The 14959-nt window shown below is 35.6% G+C and overlaps 1 protein-coding gene and 1 long non-coding RNA gene across 2 annotated transcripts in view; one reads left to right on the top strand and one right to left on the bottom strand.

Moving 5' to 3' along the window:
- The window catches only part of lsamp (limbic system associated membrane protein), a 761955-nt gene that overhangs the window by 583620 nt on the left and 163376 nt on the right, over window positions 1–14959 (bottom strand). The gene's annotated exons all lie outside the window — the stretch shown is intronic.
- Window positions 14818–14959, top strand: part of LOC108166828 (uncharacterized) — a 7078-nt gene continuing 6936 nt past the window's right edge. Inside the window, exon 1 of the long non-coding RNA XR_001777232.1 lies at window positions 14818–14953. This is a non-coding gene — a long non-coding RNA (uncharacterized LOC108166828). The remainder of the gene's footprint in view (window positions 14954–14959) is intronic.

The following is a 14959-nucleotide window of genomic DNA, read 5'->3' as shown; positions in this document are numbered from 1 at the left end:
TCCCGGCTAAGCATTACACTCATTTAGGAAATACCTTAAAAATATTGCAAGCGCATAACAAATATTGATTTTGTGTTATCATTAAAATGGCAAATGGTGAGCTCAAAAACTAGTCAACAGCTTGAGGAAATTATATTTGACTTCAATCTTAATGAAAAAGTACTTAAATTAATTTCACATCTTATCATTGTCAGTTGCCTCATTTGCCTTTTTTTATTTAATATGAATGGGCATACTAACTGGCATGCTTCTGTCAAAAGTTAATGAACTGTCAGCCGTGTAGGAGGGCATCGCAATTTGGAGCCGATGGTGGATGCTCATAATAATTTGTCAGATAACTGTCAATGAAATTAATAGAGAAAATCATAAACAATATATAAACTGAAAGAAACACCTGACATGAAACTTTTTTGGGGGAAAAGTGATTTCTGTGCTTTCGTCACTCAATATTAATTTATTGCTGTCAGGGTTTTGGAATGTTTCCATTTCATCAAAACATATTAAATGTCATTTGGAAGTCAGATTTCATAATTAAATCAGATCGTTCATATGCATATCAAGATCTGCGGAGTCTGTTAGAATATTAGCTGTCATCCAATTGACAGTATTAAAAGTAGATTTTTAATCTAGCAATGCATGAGGGTGGAATAACGAACTCAATTTGTCTGACAATTCCCATGCAGCTTATTTGTTCCTCCAATATAATGTAGTATGAAATGCTAAAACGATTTGCATACTTATGTGAACTCTAAGTGTAAAAACAATAGCAAAGAAATTGGTTAGTTTCTAGAACAGTATACAGTGAGCCTTAAAACTTTGTCACCAGCTGGACTCCATTTTCAGCATTTTACTTGCCAAGCATCAAACGTTACATTTGTGGTGATATAATTTGGACAGAGCTTAATGATGTTTCCTCGCTATTTGCATAAAGGTTAGACTATGGTGCAGAATATTAACAAGATGAGTAAAGAAGCACTGCACCAAGTGGACTCTTCCGATCTCTCAAAGCAAAACAAATCAACAAGTTGCATGTTGATTGTCTGTTTTAGTTTCCTCAGTGTCTTTTGAGACATTCTATTTAAAGATGAGTGAAAATAAGGGGGGCGGAGGGGTTATTGCAAACAGATGGGAAGACAGAGATACTGCAATCATTTCCACCATCAGCAAGGAGGCAAATACTCCTCAAAAGGCCTTGTTACTTCACCTTGACAAACAGATGTAGCCTCAATAACAGTGTGAAAGTCAGGAAAGACATTGGGGGATGAGAATGGGCTCATTGTCTTCAAAATCACACACATGACACACTGACCAGAAAATCAGCCACATGCTGCAGAGTGTAACAACAGGCTCGAGTCAGTGTTGATAAAGAAGTAATGTTCAATAGAATGACAATGAAACTGACTTTTTTTAGGTAATTTGGAGACGGACAAGTAAGCATGAAAAAGGTACAACACATATACAGCTTAGGATTTTATAATACTGTTGAACACAAACACAGGAAACGTGTCACAAAATTAGTTTCAGTGTTAATTCAGCATCCAGTTAGAATTTCACGTTATTCATGTTAAAATAAATACTTGTGTCCATGTGGATTGCTGTCTAAAACGACTGCCGAATCATTGAAAGATGCGTTTCTTTCTTGTTACCATTCCATCAGTTTGCAGTGATTCTGTTTCAAATTTAAAATCTCAGGCTAAATGCAGAAAGTGAGCAGAAAAAATAATGTTCACTCATTTTAATCTAACCTTTTGTTTGGGGTAAGATAATCCTCTTACCTGAAAAAAATACATCTGCTTAAGAAAATAAGATGTTTTAAGTCATCACAAACACTGAAAACTTGAAATTAAAATAATAATTTGTAAAGAAGTGAATGCCTTAAGTTACTGTATTTTACGTTTTATCTTACTGAGCAGGATAAATAGACAAAGCATCCATCTCACAACTCATATACCACATCTTCATTTTTTCCTTTTCCCACTAAGGATCACCAGATGTAGACATAATTGTCCAATAAGCCAAATGATGGGAAACATAAATGATATAATGTGGAACTAATCAACTGCTTCTTTAAATGGTGGAGGAAAAAAACAAAAAAAAAAAACGATTTTCCTCAAAAATAATAACTCTATATTTGCCCAGTAAATTAATGTATATTTCAACATACTACATACACATGCATGATGCGGCCTGTGGTTTGTCTCAGACGATGTCATTTCCATTCCATGATTTCGAACTCTAAATGTGTCTTTACCAAAAGAATGTCATCATAGAGTATTTTGAAGGAGTGACAGGCAAACACACCTTTCCAACTAAACGGGTCAAGCATGACAAGAGCCCTAATGTTTTTCCCTTTAAAGCACACTCCAAGATAATTGCACACCATTAAGGAAGAGTGCTTTAAGTATCTCAACAGAAAGGGGTTGCAATCCAAAAATCAGCCCATTACGGTGACTCTGGACTCATCAAGGCAGGAAGGTTTGTGTCAAGAAAGATTTGGGCTTTTAAAATAACTATGGTTCCACCACAACACCAAAATAACAATTTCAATAGTAAATTAGCCCAGGAAATAAAAAGAGTCTGAATTTTACCATTGGATTAGTTGAAGCATTAGATATAAAGATTAAAGTACAAGCAAATAATGATAATATAAATAAAAAGCTGCCTCTTGGTCATCAATTACCAAGAGGTAGCTTTTACCTTGTATTTCTATTGCCACCGAAGCAGGGAGCCTGTTAAAGCAGCTCTCACTTAATTTCAAGAGCTGATTTTTTCTTTAAAAATATTAATTTTGAAGTCCTATGTATTTTTATTAAAACTGTATTTTTTTCTGCATTCACACAATGGAGCGGACTGTTTTGTTTCAGAAATTTACCCACAGTGGGACAATGAAGGTTATTTTTATTCATACAAATGACAGAGTGATGAAAACCCAAATGGGAAAGACGGGGAAGAAGAAAAACAGGCATACATTGAAGTTGATATCACAAAATTTACCAATGTCACCATTGCAAGAAATTCTAAAAGCATGTAGAAAATGTTATATTCAAAGTTTTAGTTTTATGTCTACGGAGTATTTTAATGGACATGATAAAACTAAACAGATAAAAGAGATTATGGAAATAAACCTTTAAACCTCCATCTTTTTATAAAATAGTTTCATGAAGATGAAGACTCCATGCAAAAAAAATCAAAACCAGAGAATTTATCAGTAGAAGATAAATGTACTAACCAGCATAGCCTCAAACCGATGATGCCACGTTAAGCATTTCTGCTAAACAAGTTTGGCTTACTTCTTGGATAAATGGGAGATTATTTGGAACCTTTGACTGACTCAGCTTCAGTTTCAAATATGAATGTGACAAATAAGATGTCAAGACGCTTCCCCCTCTATTGTTTCTGTATGTAGGGAATCTAAACCTGAACCGCACAAAGCTATTGTCCTTCTTGACCCTCCCACCTTTTCTCTCAACATTTTTTCCCGTCATTGCTCCATCTTGTTTTTCAACATTGCTTTTCTATGCCTCCTCTCTCATTCTTCTCAATCAATCTTTATCTCCCTTTCCCAAACCATTATCCTCACCTACCTTCCCTCTGGCTTCCTTTTATCAGGTCTAAACCACATTTCCACATCACTTCTTATTCAAAGAGATCCCTTTCTGTTCAGATGCAGAGCTTTTGTGGCATGAAGGCATTTGTTCAAAATCAATTTCCACTACCATCTTTTATTTTTGCCTTTCATACTCAGTTCTTAAAAAAGCCTTCTTTGCTTCTCAACTCAACTCATTGTCTTTGGTCACAGCATTCAAAGAAAGTAGATTCAGTTTGAACATAGTAACAAAACAGTTTATGTGATAAAAATGACTTTGCTTGGTTCAGTGGGTGTCTCAGCTTCAAATCGCATGGTTTCAGAAACATTTTTCAAATTCATGTTAATGTAGGAGACAGTCTGCAGCTAAATTAAATTGCTGTATCTATAAGGCAACATCTAGGTTATGTTTTTTTAATATATGATAACAATAACAATAATAATAAAATAATAATAAGAATCTAATTTCCCCAAATACACTTACCCTGGATTTACCAGAGCAAGCAGCTAAGAGGCTCCAATTGAAGGATCATGGCATGGTTGTTTCTCTTTCACTGGCAACAAGCCATTTAACCTCAACTGGGGCAAACACTAGCTTTTAATTTTTTTAACAACTTTGTCAAAAGACACATCTAGGTGTGAGGAAAAAGACAAGTAAAGTCAATGACATGCAATAAGGCAGAGAAAGCATCTAAACAGACGGCACAGACTACAACAACCAGATCAACATCATCCAATGCATTATTAAAGAGTGGAAGGAAAGTGAAGACCCACCATTACCAAGGAAAGGAAATGTGGTTGGGAAAAAATCCCAAATCGTTTTAATCAGTGATGTGGACATTTGATGCAATCAATCCATCCATTTTCTATAACAAGTTAAGGGTGCGGGGGAGCTCCAGCAGTCAGTGGGAAATATAGACCTTGGATGAGCTATCAGGTTATCACAGGTCCAAAAACCTGTGATAACCTGCACATATCACAGGTCCACATAGAACACACAATCATCACGCACACTCATACCTAAGGACAACATAGAGAGACCAGTTAACCTAGAAGTCATATTTCTGGACTTTGGGAGGAAGCAGAGTACCTGGAGAGAACCCATGAATGTGCAGGGAGAACATACAAACTGCATGCAGAAAGACACCAGGTTGGGATTCGAACCAAGGACCTTCTTACTGCCAGGCAAAAGTGCTACCAATTACACCACTCTGCAACCATTTGTTGAAATTAAATCAAAGAAAACAAACAGCCTTAGTGAAAGAGAGTATTCACCCACTCACGATGCAAAGAGAACTTAAAGGACTGGGACCAAAGAGCTGTATAACCAAAAAAAAGAAAGAAAGAAAAGAAAAACTAATCTGTGAAGCTGAATTGGAGAAAAAGCTTGCATTTGCCTTTAGACTGGACTCTAGAGCAATAAAAGGTCTAATAAGTGCAGATTTACCCTGTTCCAGAGTGATGGGTGCATCAAGATAAGAGAGGCAGATGAAGGGATGCGCTCATCATACTTAGTGCCTAATTTCCAAACTCCAGGGCAGCACTGTGATCTGTAGTTGCTGCAGTTGGTCAGGTTTAGGTTTAACATTAGAATGAGGAATGCCCAAAAGCAAAAAAAGATGAAAAGATAAATAACCTCAACAAAAAAGCTCATTAGAAATGCTTTGTGAGTAAATGGTGATCTAAATGATTTGATAAATTGATCCATTAAAAAAACAACTATGAAGTATAGAATCTGTGAGAACCAAAACTTTTAGTTGGAGATTATAGTAGAAGAAAAGAAAGGAGTTATTTCACTAAGAGAAAAGACAATATGATCAATACATAGAATTACATAGGAGGTGGGTCAATACTTATTGATCCATAAATATTGATTTATCAAAACGCAAAATTCTCCTCTGTATACAAAACATACTCGGTGTAATGAAAACATTACTTTAATCAGTTGACCTTTAACACAATGTACAACAGCTCAAAATGTGCTGCGTGTCTTTAAATCTATTTGTATCCGCTTCTATATTTTTAACAGAGCAAAGGACAGTTTCAGGAACCACAGCTCTGAACATTTTGGTCATTCTTTTTAAACAGACTATTTCTTGTTTCTGAAAAACCAGGTCTCTTTCCCTGTGGGAGACATCAAGGCAGCCTTTTCACCTGCACCAGCTCAGAATCAACTTGTGTTGTCAGTCAGATCCACGCAGGCTACAGCGGCAACTCACGCTGAGAACACACACACCTCTTTCGTCTCGCATTCACCCCTCTTGACATTTGCTATCTTCACCTCACTTCTGCAGTGATTGTTTTCATCTTGTTCTCTCTTCCATTCAGTCTTTTCTCTTAAAGAACCAACTCACATTTCCACAAGGATCTCATTTTTTCCCCCCCGTTTCTATTCTCATGAGAATTTTTACCTCCATGCCCGGTTTAACAGTTTTCCCTTTTTGTCATAACTTGTTTTTGCTTTTTAGAATCAATGTCTTTTCTTCCAGTGACAAAACTCATTGATTCAATTCAGTTCAATTCAAAAATATTTTGCCCCAAAATGAAATGAAATGCAGGCGTAACTCAAATCCTCCAAGTATGCTGAAAGAAAGAGTCATTGTGGATGGTGATGCTGTGGGCAAAGAGGATTTCCAAAAGTGATCAATCCTGCAACAAATCAGAAGAGATCTTCCACTGAAGCAGAGATGATATTCCACAGTAACATGTCATGGATGAAAATCAGTTGTTGGTAAGCACCACCTCATCTGCTTTTTGCTACTTCTCTTCATATCTCTCTCTTGCCGAACAGTCAGAAAGCTGGGCAGAGACATCAGAGTCGGTATTATGATCCTGGCCCATTATGATTGATGGAACCGGTGGTTTGAACTTCCTCCTCCTCTCTCTGCTCTTTGGTACCACTCTGTATCAATAGAGCCTCCTCTTCAACTCTTCTGGAATTTCAGGTCATAATTCCAGTTTAACTTGAGCTTTTGAGATGCTAATCAGCTATTCCTAGTTGTAAAAAACAACAACAAAAAAAACAACTAATACCCCTTTGTTATGGTGATTGGTAAGCAAAAAAGTCGGTGCCAAAATCCTTTCAACAACACAGCATCCAAAATCAAAAAAGAGGAATAATTTTCCAAATATGTAATGCCTCAACTAAAAAAAAAAAAAAAAAAAAAAAAAAAAAAAAAATCTACAAAAAAAAAAAAAAAAAAAATTTCAACCCAGCTGCTCCAGCATGTTGCTACAATGAGTGAAGCAATTCTTCAATTGATCTGAATCTAGATCAGTAAGAAGTGTCACACCTAACAGAACAGTACAGCAGATATCACAGTTTTATCAGTGCCACAAATAACTAATGAACCAAAATATTACTGCAACATAAATTATACATTAAATTTTGATTAGAACTGATCCGACATTAATCCTACTGTCAAAAAAACTCAACCCCAGAGAACTTTGGTTAATTGTTTGGAAGATTCCTTCACCTCGGCTGGTTCACTTCCCTTAAACTCCTGCCATTTCTACTCCTCACCTCTGCAAATGATAATTTCCATAATTTTACTTGACATTATTCAAATACTGTCATAAATATTTATGCCGAGTTCTAGGAGAGAAAACAGAAAGATACGTGTTGTAGAGGCCAGCAGAGGCTTTCTGTTTCCACATTCCTGGTAATGGAAATTATTCAGTTCAACATTTGAATAAAAATTATTTGCTGAAAGTCAGAAAGCCAAAGCAGAAGTTCTAGATAAACGACATGAGTTTTAATAGTCATCTTCTAAGGTCATCAGCTGACATGAACAATCCCCAAACCTGGGTTTTCTAAAATCACTTCTAAATGTCTCTTTTGCAATAAATTATATTGATATTGAATCAGACATTTGTCAGGAAGGGTTCAATTGAAAGACTTCTCAAACTTAATTCCCTTTAAGTTACTTTAACACCAAATCAAATCATTACTTGAAAAAAACCAAAATATAGAAAGCACACTGAACAACAATAATGATGTGCCTTAAAACTAAAAAAGGAATTAAGCTGCTATCTAAAAAGCAATTACATTTCAAGAGTGATCCCATAATGAACTATTTCAGCTGTGATACAATATAAATATTACATTTAAATGCTCATCAAGGTATCGCATTTTACATTACAAAATTTTGTAAGGTCTTGATCCATTTTTCCAAGTTTATAAGAATACCGTGAGGGAACAATACGAGTGAATAAAACTTCAGGTAAATGGTCTATTTCCTAAATGAGCAACGCAACTGTAAAGCAATTAAAGGAGAGTACATAATGAAAATATTAATTTCAGCTACTAGCAGTTTTATTGTGTCAGCATTTTTACTAATATCTGTCCTCATGAAGATATTCAAATAATCTCTGCACCTTCTGTGGCACCGTCTCTAAGAGGAACCATTTTCTATTCGGTTTTATCAGCACAGAGCAGCAAAGTGGATAACATAGATCACAGAACCTTTGTCCATGTGGAAATAATCCTCATGTCCAAAAGGCAAGGAGCATTTTTTATTGAGTTTCACAGTATGAGTGGTTCTTCTTAGGGTATGGAATGATTGATTTAACAGGGAAATGTTGTTTCTCTGAATTGAAAAATGCTTTTTTCATGGTTCTTTCTAGTGCTTTTGCATTGATGGTTCTGTTGCTGGTGTCTCTCAGTAAGGAGATGGAAACTAATGGAAAACGAGAAAACTGCCGGTGGCTGTAACTGCAAAAGGTTTGAATTTTTTGCTCCATTTACCCTTCTTAAATGTTCACCATCTTTCTGTGATGAGAAGAGATTTTAGGGGCCACAAGAAATGTAACCCATATTCCTCATCCACTAAGCTGGAATTTACCTCAAGGAAATGTTTTTTTTTATTATTATTATTATCATTTTCTTTCCCGTGATTTAACAAGATTGAAAAGAAATATCTAGCATGATCAAAATGATGACTAATAGGAGTGTTATGATCGTCAGTAATGGTTGCTTGTAAGATCATTTAGTTGAAGACAGGAATGCAAGGGGGTGAAGGGCAGAGTTTTAACAGGCTGTGCCAGTTTGTAGTTCAGGAGGAGGATGGCAAGCTGTCTGAATAAAACAAAAGGAGAGTAGTAGTTAAACCAAAGAAGGAGGGGTGGGGAAATAATGCAGAGAAAATGCATGAAAAGAGAAGAAGACGCAGGAGGAATCTGCTGGTCATCATGTAATTTTCTGCTCGCAACATGTTGAACTACGTCATAGTCAAAGATTGTGAATAGCTGAACATCACCTGCTGAGTTCAAAGTGGAATAGACATTACAATAACCCCGGGGATGAAAGTCAGAGAAGAAGAATAAGTGGCCTATTGTTGAGGATGAAAACAATTTTGGATCCTTTGGATTTTGAACTCAGTTTCACAATGCTGGCTGCTAATACCTAGAAATACGATTCAATGAATCCCTGTACTGGGGGTGGATTGGATCATACTGAGACAGAACTATGATGTAAAAAAAAATATTTGCCAGGATCTATTTAATTCTTTTCTCTGTCCATGATAAATTGGAAGCATAACTAAAACAAAAAGACCACAACTCTCTGTTTTAAGGACAGGATCAGAATAATAGTGAGATTTTTCCTGCAAAAGCCTTGTAATACAAACAACCCAAAATTAATTTAAAGAATTGTGGACCTTCCTGGACTGATGCTTTGATGCAATGTAAAACTTCTAATCTCATATCTAAACATGTAATGGGGGTCTTTTAATTGGTCACCTGAACAACACTTAATTTACACTTCAGCAACACTTTAGAGCCTGATGAATGCACATCAGGCTCTAAAGGGTTCAGATTATTGATCAATCTCTGATGGGTGACCTCATATGATTCTTATAAACATACACATTCTGCAGCAGACACACATATTTTAACACAATCCTAAATGCTCAACACAACCACTGTTTGCTACAACACAGTGACTTATGTCAACATTCCACATTATAACAACTTCATCTGGTTTGGATATGAGCAACAGAAGATAAATGTTTTATCATTGTGTTATTTCAGTTCTCTCTAGTGGCTTTGCTTTTAAAAGGATCAATGTAACAAAAACAAATCACTGCTTCTATGCGTCTTACATGAAGGCAACCTGCCAACTCAATATTAGGACAGTGCGAAACTAAGGATGAAAGTAATTACGAGATGATCTCTTAGATAGATTGATATAGACAGAGAGACAAAAAAAGACAAAAAAAGAGCTAGACAGATGCATTTAACATGCCACTCCTCTTGTAGGACATACCGCTCATTGTTCAAGCAGCCTTAATCCCGGTGGCACTTTTTTTTTTTTCTGTTGTACCTGAGAAACTGATTTACTGCTTCACAGAGTTTTCACTTTGAGAAAATGAACTGAAGGAAATCTATTAAAAGTCTGACCCTCTGAGGTCAACAAACAAGTCTGGTCTCCCTTCGTCTAGCTCTCCTGCAATGAAGTTTTTTTTTTCCACAAACTTTAAAAAACAAAAAAAAAAAAAACAAAGACAACCAGATGCTTAAATTGACTTTAGGGAGTTCAGAGGGTTACAGCATATACAAGTGTAAATTTGATAACTACTAAAAACGTAGACATATACTATCATCATCTTCATCGTTTCTTTTTTTGATTGAAGCACCAAACCGAACCATAACTTCAAACTCGACTGGTACTGAACTATTATTACACCAGGGAGCAACCTCAAGGTACAGTGTGGGTATGTGTCTTCTGGAACTGTTTCTGAGGACACCACACAATTCAGCTTCAGCTTGTCACAACCTATAGGACGTGCCAACTAACCATCCACAGTCAAACAGTATGGAGAATGAAAGTCTGTTGTGTTGTGGTATAGAGATAGGTGTCAGTTGTTTGTTTTTCTTTTTTTTTTTTTTACCTATTACTTCCATTGATTTCTGTAATGAGGTTTGAGTGATAACTTTTACTGTAAAAAAAAAATTATTACTGAATGATAACCTTAGTTTTTCCACTTCATCTCTAGACAGTTGTCATTCTTCTGGACACACACAAATTAGCTAATTATACTGTATATTGCTCTCCCACCCCATCCTCTCCCAGAGACGGATATAAATCTGGACCCACATATGCATGGAAAAGTCAGTCAAGCTTAATATACAAAGATACAGCGGGGTTAGTTCTGAGCTGTGTGTCAGCTGACATTTTCTGTTCCACAGGACCAATGGCCTGTGACAGACATTCTTACAGAAAACACACTTTGAATAAGAAAGCAGTTTCTGTTTTCCTTTACTGAAGGCACACTCGAGGAGTGTTGCACATTTACATATGAATGATGAAAGACTTCTCCATGTCTAATTTTAACCCTTGTGCATGCAAGGACTGAGGCAAAAGTAGAGGACTATGGCAAATGATACAAGTTTTACATGTGTGGGGTCGGTTGGACCCCATTTCTACATACAAGGGTTAAGGAATGCACCTGCCCCACTCTTAGCTACTCTGTACCTCTGCTGCGCCACACAATAAAAAAAGTTTCAAGACTAATCTCTGCTACGCAGAATCTAGATATCTTCATGGCAGATAACACATTAGAGGCACAAAAATAACATAATAGCAGTCTGTATTCCAGTTGACTTCATGTTGATAATGAAGCTCCTTATTGCTGATCTGCAGAGCTCTGTTGTTTTCTCCTTATTATTCCTGAAACAGTCCAACATCATTTCCAATAATTTGCATATGTGGAAAAAAACACATCGCCAACTTCAGTCTTGTATTTTCTCCCTTTCAACAGTAACATATTTCAGAAAGAGCCGACATGGGGCAGCAAAGTGCTCTCTGGAGATCTGTGACTTCATTTTTAGGTATTTTGTAGCATTATTTTAACTCGGGCAAATCTCTATTCAGTTTTACAACTGAAGCTCTATTATAAAATCTATATTTAGCATTAAACAAGGTAACCCAGAAATGCATGAAGAAAAATCAATCACAAACCAGAACTGGAGTGAGCAATGTGAATATTACTGCCTTTGTAACATAATAAAGGATAAAATCAAATAGAATAATAAAAAAAAAAACATGTAGTGATGTCAGCAGAATTCACAGCAGTGATCATGAAGACAAACCATAACCAGTATATTCATGAAGTATTTCTCCTGCACATGTCTGATATGAAATTCAATATAAAAGCACAGCAATGAATCCAGTGTTCATGAAATTTTGCTACTTTCACAAGTCATGTAAGTGACAAATAACTGAACAAACACCCATTGACAGGAAAAGCATTTAAAATAACTATATAATAACTAGGTGTTAAACCTTTGACAAAAATAACATGTTCATGGTGTTGCAAGCCATTTGTTATAAAACCTGTAAGACGCATGTCAGTAAGGTTTTTAACTTCCTTAACTGATAAAGCAATAAGTAATTTGAAGAGTATGATTCAGACAGTGTATGCAAAAAAGCTGAATGTATTCAACTGGCCTGTCTGTTCCTCTTCATAATGGATGTTGCAGTCATATATCTTAAAGGTAAACAGGAATCATCATTCTACATGACAGCGGCAACCCATGATGATGGGATGTAGTGGACTGATGGAAAAGTGCTACACCCCAACACAGGGAGAAAGTAGTAGTTTGTAATCCCAGTGCACTGTAATCACAGCGACATCATATTCATCATCACATCCAGACATACAGAGACACAGGAGGAAACAGAAGACTAATGCCTGTACAAAAATAAATGCTTCCATCACTTTGCTGACAACGGATCTGAAGGTGTTTTACTTGCAAAATAACTCTGTCTTTACTTCTTTTTTTAGAGAGTCAATATGTGTGATTTTTATCCCCACAGACGTCTTCCAACAGCAGAACACACTGGATCCTGGCTTTACTTGGTTTCACTGAGTTCCATGTTCTGCTCCAACAACTGAGAGACCACACTTAAAAGCTCTGTTTCCTTTAAACATCAGCTGTACTTTACTTTTGAATTTAATATTATCCAGATCACCTCCTTGACAGTCTCCACATGTAGGTCAACATCTTGCACACTGCAAAGTCACTATTGATAAGGAATCAAATACCATCCAATCTGCTGCCACCGATATAAAATCCACTTTACCTAGAGCTTCAGAGTGATCAATACTTCTATTGATCATACCGTCTTCATGTTGTTAAATATTATTACATTTTATTGCATAAATAATTTTCCATTAGCCAAATGAGAATTTTTGAATTTATCAATATTCTGCTCTCCTTGTTTGCGTCAATTTTGCAGTAAGTCTAACGCCAGCTGAATGAATACTTGAGTCAGGATGTAGCTTCCTTAGCTCCACTTTATTTTTATGAACCACATACATGTTTTAACATGGAGTACAACTATTACTTAGTTTTAATTTAGCATTACTAGAAAAAAGTTCAAACACAAAATTAAAATGCCATATTTGAAATAAATTAGCATGAACTCACAGGCATCACGTAGTAATCAAATTTTACATTTACTTTAAGTAAATGTAAAATTTACTTAAATAAATGATACTCCTGAAAACTAAATCAAAATTTAAGAGATAGTGATGTCGATGGCATAAACGGAAAGCAGATTGCAATAGATTAACTTTCTCACAAGTGGCTGAGTGAAAAGTACAGAAAATGGCTGACTTCCTGTTGCATGCCCAAGCTGATCTTCAAAATAAAAGACTGAATAGACAGACTAAATTAGAATTAAGCACCTACTGTATCTCACATTAAGTTAAAGGGCAGAACAGTCACAATTAGCATTATCTTAGCCTTTTAACAACAAATCTAATGCTAAAACATTTTTCCTTTTTCTAACATTTGCTCAGTTTAAATTCCATATAAGCAATTAAGATTGGCAAAGAAACACAAAAATGACAACAGAAATACTCAATGCTCAACAAAAAAGCAGTTCACAAAAGTGCAACGACAAAATATAGGGAAAACAAAACTTGCAGGGGGAAACATGTAATGCAGTAAAGCACTGTGGTCTGTAGAGCTTAGTCACAGGCAGGGTAGAAAAAACTCTGGCTAAAAACAGATGGAACAAAACGGACTGTGGTGAAAATGTCATTGGAATGATTTGGCACATTATGAATAAAAATAAGAGACAAAGGAGCCTCCAAACCGATAAGTAGCTTAAATTCTCTATTCAGTGACAATGGGGAATTATTTGATTTCAGAACTACAGCAGTTGCCCTCAATTATCCTGTGTGAAACCAATGTGACTGAGCAGTAGACATGTACAAGACTTAGCACTTCAGAAACAATTTTTACGTCATCTTAAACTGGAGTTTAAAAGACTCAAATGTTTTTTTGTGGATCTAACATGCCTCATTATTTTTTGGGGCCTTCTTGTTGAATAAAATCAATTATCAGTATAAACAGGTTAAATGACTCACATTCTCATTTGGAGTAACATTGATGTTTTCTAAGCTTTTGAGTTTTTTATAAGTATTTGTTGTGTTTTTGAAACACTTAATTTTAAGACTTTTACATGCATAGTTAACTACTGAAAACCTAAACAACATTCATCAACCATCATCAAATACATTTCCTGCTTTTGAAATAATTTTTACATAAAATTTAGTAGAGATACCCATCTTTGCTCAAACTATACTGAATATAGGACGCTAGTCTTACATAAAACAGATGAAAGAAGGATGAAAGCATACTCAAAACACTTTCATTTTATTTGACAGAATCATCAATATTCAAGGCGTGAGAAAATAAGACCGTCACAAAAAACTAGCCATTGTTTCTGTTTCATTAGTAGTATCAGCATTTATTACTATTTTTTAATTCTTTTCTTTTTTTTTCCAGTCATTCATCCCATTGTATTCTATTCTACAGCTGTGTTTTGGGCACACAGCAATAGAGCAAAGTGTTTATCTTTACCAACAGCAAAGCTGTTAAGACAGAAACAAGTAAAGGCTGCATGAAATCCCATTAGGCAACGTGGTAGAAAATGTAATGCTACATATGCTACGGATTATCGGGAACAGACCAAAATTTGTTTTGTTACGAAGCGGTTCACTGGTCAAAATTTTTATCATTTTTATTCTGACATACAGGATTGATGCCCTCTCAAATTAGAGGCATTGCATGTATTAAGTTATTTTCCAGAAATTTCCAAGGAGTCACAATGTTGCAAAAAACAATATTTGCAATGACTTATTTTATGTCTGATATTAACATCATCTCCACCAAGAGAATCAATCTGCTAGTACAAAGTACAGAATAATATTTTATTTTAACTTATTTTTAAAAGTTCTCCAAAGAAATCAGGTTCAACTATCAGTATGTCAGGTTTAACCCCTGACATAAGTATATAACTCTGCAAAAGAAACACGGAGACAGAGATTAGAATTCAACTCGCTGCGAGGAGAGGTGTTC

This window comes from Poecilia reticulata, linkage group LG13, assembly GCF_000633615.1.
Source record: "Poecilia reticulata strain Guanapo linkage group LG13, Guppy_female_1.0+MT, whole genome shotgun sequence".
Taxonomy (NCBI): domain Eukaryota; kingdom Metazoa; phylum Chordata; class Actinopteri; order Cyprinodontiformes; family Poeciliidae; genus Poecilia; species Poecilia reticulata.
The sequence above is the reverse complement of the archived record's forward strand: the minus strand, read 5'-3'. Positions and strand labels throughout refer to the sequence as shown.